The sequence below is a fragment of the Symphalangus syndactylus genome, chromosome 13 (assembly GCF_028878055.3).
Source record: "Symphalangus syndactylus isolate Jambi chromosome 13, NHGRI_mSymSyn1-v2.1_pri, whole genome shotgun sequence".
Taxonomy (NCBI): domain Eukaryota; kingdom Metazoa; phylum Chordata; class Mammalia; order Primates; family Hylobatidae; genus Symphalangus; species Symphalangus syndactylus.
The window spans coordinates 122,847,798-122,853,797 of record NC_072435.2 but is presented as its reverse complement, the minus strand read 5'-3'; positions in this window follow the sequence as shown (position 1 = coordinate 122,853,797).

Here is a 6,000-nt window from a genome sequence, read left to right as displayed (position 1 = left end):
AACCATAAAAACCCTAGAAGAAAACCTAGGCAATATCATTCAGGACATAGGCATGGGCAAAGGCTTCAAGACAAAAATGCCAAAAGCATTTGCAACAAAAGTCAAAATTGACAAATGGAATATAATTAAACTAAAGAGCTTCTTCACAGCAAGAGAAATTATCATCAGAGTGAACAAGCAACCTACAGATTGGGAGAAAATTTTTGCAATCTAACCATCTGACCAAAATCTAATATCCAGAATTTACAAGGAACTTAAACATATTTACAGGAAAAAAACAACCCCATCAAAGGATATGAACAGACACTTCTCAAAAGAAGACATTTATGCGGCCAAAAAACTTATTAAAAAAGTTAAACATTGCTGATCATCAGGGAAATTCAAATCAAAACCTCAATGAGATACCATCTCATGCCAGTCAGAACGGCGATTATTAAGAAGTCAGGAAAAAATAGAAGCTGGTGAAGCTGTGGAGAAATAGGAATGCTTTTATACTTTTGGTGGGAATGTAAATTAGTTCAACCATTGTGGAAGACAGGATGGCGATTCCTCAAAGATCTAGAACCAGAAATATCATTTGACCCAGCAATCCCATTACTGGGTATATGCCCAATGGAATATAAATCATTCTGCTATAAAGACACATGCACACGTATGTTTACTGCAGCACTATTTACAATAGCAAAGACATGGAACCAACCCAAATGCCCATCAATGATAGACTGGATAAAGAAAATGTGGTAAATATACACCATGAAATAGTATGCAGTCATAAAAAGGAATGAGATCGTGTCCTTTGAAGGGACATGGATGAAGCTGGAACCCATCATCCTCAGCAAACTAACACAGGAACAGAAAACCAAATACCGCATGTTCTTATTCATAAGTGGGAGTTGAACATTGAGAACACATGGACACAGAGAGGGTAATAACACACACCAGGGCCTGTTGCGGGGGTGAGGGGTGAGGGGAGGGAACTTAGAGGACAGGTCAATAGGTGCAGCAAACCACCATGGCACACCTATACCTATGTAACAAACCTGCACGATCTGTACATGTATCCCATTTTTTTAGAAGAAACAAAGAAAAAGAACATTAATTAGCATATAGAATTAAAAAATAAAAATAAAAACAAAACCAGAAAAGGCAGAAGGAAACGGAAAAGAAAAAAAGAACAAAGGAATAGTAAACAGTAACAAACATGAAATATTTATATATATATGAGTGTGAATGGTCAAAATATACCAATTAAAAGACAGAGACTGTTATAAACGGTCTATAAACAAACAAGATTTGACTATATATTACCTATAAGAAATCTACTTTAAATATGGAGAATCAGAAAAGTAAAGAGATGGAGAAAGGTATACCATGATAACAACAATCAAAAGAAAGCTGTAGTATCTATATTAATTTCAGGAAAAGCAGACTTCAGAACAAGAAATATTGTCATTGCTAAAAAGCAACATTACATACTGGTAAAAGCACAAGGAGTGAATGTATACAAATCAGAAAATATTAGGAGTGCAGGAAATCACAGGATGAAATGTAGAACGTGCCAAAAAATTGAACCATATTACAAATATATGAAACAACCTCTCTGAAGCTTCAGGGATGGGGATTACTGACCTAAATTACTTTGGAATTTAGTGGAGTCTGTAAAACTCAACAACAGGTACTGCACAGAAACATTGTACTTTATTTGATAGAACGGTTTTTCACATGGGTTTATGTTGACAATTGTAAAACCACTCTAACATGTATTCTGGAAATAAATATGTAAATGGACTGTATACAGTGGGGTCCAGGTTTTCCACATTAAGAACTTACAGCTGAACAAGGAAGGAGGCTGTAATGATCTATATGATAATAGATTAGAGCTGAGAGCATCCATATGAAATAATATTTACTTTAACATAGATATATCTGTGTAAGGCAGCATGTGGATATATTTATAGATGCATGCATATGGGTTAGTATATGCATATGTATTTCTTTGCTCTGTCAGCTCAGAGGAAATAGAAACAACACCTCAATATGAATGAGCACACTACAGCCCCAGTGTTGGTTTCTTACATCATATAAATAATGGAACCTAGTATCTTTGGAGAAATGTCTGACTTTATGACCAGAGTAGGAAATACATAAGATGATTCTGGAGCATCTCATAGTACAAGTAAGTAACGAAGAGCTTAAAAAAAATAATTGTGATGTCAACATGCTGGAGAGCCAGCTGAGAGCTCCGAAGGGCCAAGCCTGGGATAATGTGAGCAAAGAAATAAATGAAATAGTATTATAACCCAAATGTGAAATTAACATCCAGGAGTGAACACTGGTAGAAGTGACTGAATACATAACTGGGAGAGAATGGACAAATCTGTGCAGAGGCATTCCATGTCATTTATGTAGATAGCCAATCTTCAAGAATTGAGTATAACTTACTGCTCCTTAAGCTTTGGACTGTGCGTAGTAACCTCCTTCCAAAGAGAAAAATATGGAAATCAGAGAGAAAGTAATTGTATGGTGGAGAATCACAACAAGCACTACTTTAGCCAAAGGATCAAGTTTAATAACATCAGTAGTGATAAAGTCACATTGATGATATATACCCTTGATATGATATGACAAGAATGGCACTTTACTGTGTGGTCTTTCTCCCCCAAACACATCACTCCTGTCTAATCACAAGAAAAACACCAGGTGTATCTCAATGGAGGGACATTTCACAGACTACCTGACCATTTAAGGAATACCAGAATTTCTTTTTTGTTGGTTAACTTGTATTTTAAGTTCAGGGGTACATTGTGCAGGTTTGATACGTAGGTAAACATGTGTCCTGGGGGTTTGTTCTACAGATTATATTATCACCCAGGCATTAAGCCTAGTACCCATTAGTTATTTTTCCTTATCCTCCTCGTCCTCCCACCTTCCACCCTCTGATAGGCCCCAGCGTGTGTTGTTTCCCTCTATATGTCTATGTGTTCTAATCATTTAGCTCTCACTTATAAGTGAGAGCATGCAGGATTTGGTGTTCTGTTCCTGTGTTAGTCTGCTAAGGATAATGGCCTCCATCTCCATCCATGTCCCTGCAAAGGACATGATCTCGTTCTTGTTTATGGCTGCATAGTATTCCATGGTGTATACGTACCACATTTTCTTTATCCAGCCTGTCATTGATGGGCATTTAGGTTGATTCCATGTCTTTGCTATTGTGAATAGTGCTGCAATGAACATAAATGTGCAGGTGTCTTTATAATATAATGACTTAGAACTAGAGAAAAGTATTTTAAAATTCATGATGAACTATAAAAGAGCCCAAATAGCCAATGCAATCCTAAGCAAAAAGAACAAAGCTGGAGGCATCATGCTAACCAACTTCAAACTATACTACAGGGCTACAGTAACCAAAACAGTATGGTACTGGTATCAGAATTTCTTAAAAGTGTAAAGGTTATCAAATAAAAAAGAAAAGTCTGAGAAATTGTTATAGGCAAGAGAAGCCTAAGGAAACATAACTAATATGATATTCTGGATAGAATAATGGAACATGAAAAGGATATTAGGGAAAAACTGAGGAAATCTGAAGAGAGAATGGACTTTATTTAATGACAATGTACTTGTATTTTGTCATTCATTGTGGTAAGCATATCATGATAATGGAAGATGTAGTAGAGTAAGAGTGTTCGGGAAAACTGTATCATCCAAACAATTTTCTGTAAATCAAAAACAGTTTGAAATTAAAAGGTTTATAGAAAGAACAATAAACTTTAAACTATCAAAAAAAGAAAAGAAAATCAGAATCATAATTCGAAAATAGGTTCAGGAAATGAAAGCCACTTGCTATATCTGACTCTATTTTCTCACAAAGCTTTTTGTTTGTTCATTTGTTTTTCTTAACTTACCATGTTTAAAATAATTATAGTGATATAATGTGAAGGTCAGGAGATTCTGTGCTGCAGCCTGAATGTGCTATAGAAGTAAGAAAATTGCAAGGTATCAGACCCTTTTCAGCCAGAAATTTGTTTCTATCTAGGTGTTAAAATGAGTTTTGATAATAGTAGAAAGCTTGATGCTGTGTAACAAAGACTGGACGTGTCCTACATATACCCAGGCATTCCCCTACACTTCCTGGGGTCCTCTGATGGTAAGTTGGGGCCATCTGGCTATTCCTCACCTGTGGACTCAGCATGATTGATTTGCGGCAATCCTGGCTGAGGCAGGTAAGGGCGGGTGCACCTCCTGTGGATCACTGTTTCACTTGCTGCAATGAAAAGAGTGGCCTGGCCATGCTGGACTTACAGGAGAAGTAAAATTTCACTGCCTTAAGGCAATACGGTGTCAGCAGTTCCCTGTTGCAGCAACTGGCATTAATTACTCTAATGAAGAATGCCTCATAATGACTTTTCCCAAGTCACTGAGCGCATTCTATCCAATACAGGCATGAAAAGTGTGCAGGCAGCGGGAGCCAAAAATAGGATTTCTGAGCCAGAGCCTGTGACTGAGGTGAGAAAAGTAAAGGTCCCAGTCTTAAAATAGCCTGCACATTTCAGAATGGCATTACTCCCAGCCCCAAGGAGGAACACAGCTCCCTCCGTGAGGAGTGATGAATTATGACCACGTGGGAGACGCATATTTCATAAATCCTTCTACTTTTATGAATGGTGGCTGAACTGTAAATATAGCTGGAGCCAGAGTCTGACATTTCACAAGTCTTAAATTAAAAAAAAAATGACTCCGTCTTTAGCCTTTCACTTCTAAGTAAAATAAAATATCCTGTAATCCCAGCACTTTGGGAGGCCGAGGCCAGCCGATCACCTGAAGTCAGGAGTTTGAGACCAGCCTGACCAACACGGTGAAACCCCATCTCTAGTAAAATACAAAATTAGCTGGGCGTGATGGTGCATGCCTGTAATCCCGGCTGCTTGGGAAGCTGAGGCTGGAGAATAGCTTGAACTCAGCCTCAGCTTCCCAAGCAGCTGGGATTGGGAAGGCTGCAGTGAGCTGAGATCGCGCCAATGCACTGCAGCCTGGGCGAAGACTGAGCGAAACTCCGCCTCAAAAAATAAAATGAAATAAAATATCAGGGATTTTAGAACAGTTGTTTTCTTATTCTTTCAGGTAAGGCACATATTTAGTTGCTACTGTGTGACAGAGACTGTAAAACGCTGAAAATTCAGGTTTAAGTAAGAGACATTCCCCTTCCTCAAGGAGTTCATATTTTAAGAGACTGAGTAATACATAAGTAATTTAGATATACGATGTCCAGTGCTACAATAGAGGTCTGCATAGGGTACTAGGAAACACAGAAGAGGTGGACTTAGCCAGCAAAGAGGTTCAGAAAAAGTGTTCAGAAGAGATAATGACACTGGCAAAAAGAATGGAAGAGGAATTTCAGGTTGAAGATGTGTGAGCAAGAACAAACGTTTGAAAAATTATAGTATGTAGGGACATGATTATCACATAAGTCACTTATGTAAGTGTTACTGTATGTGATAGACTATTTTAACTTTTCTTCCACGTGTTAAGCTGTTTAATTACATTTCGTTTGGTATCATGAGACTACAAAGTACAAGGATAGGAACAGCATGAGGTCAGATTTAGTGGTACTAATCACAGGTAAAATTACACTTTATTGATGGGAAATATATGTGAAGTTAAACTTAGAAAACAATAAGCATTTGATTAAAGGGCTTCTAAGACCACACTTTTGTGGTATGTATATTGGGAAACAGGCTGTTATTTAAGTAGGATGTATTATACCTGGAATTTTAATCACATACCTCTTATCAAAGAGCGTACTTTCATTTTAGACTGGGATGACATAAATTTTAAAGCTCAGAATCATTTTAAGAAATATTATGGCTCATGTGATTAAAACCTAAACTTGTATTAAAATATTTTTTAGCTTTTTAAAAAATAAGGTGTAGAATTAGAACCTTTGATAATACCTTTGACATATAAAGAATCCAAACAAATGAAAAAGAGACAAATGAACAAGTA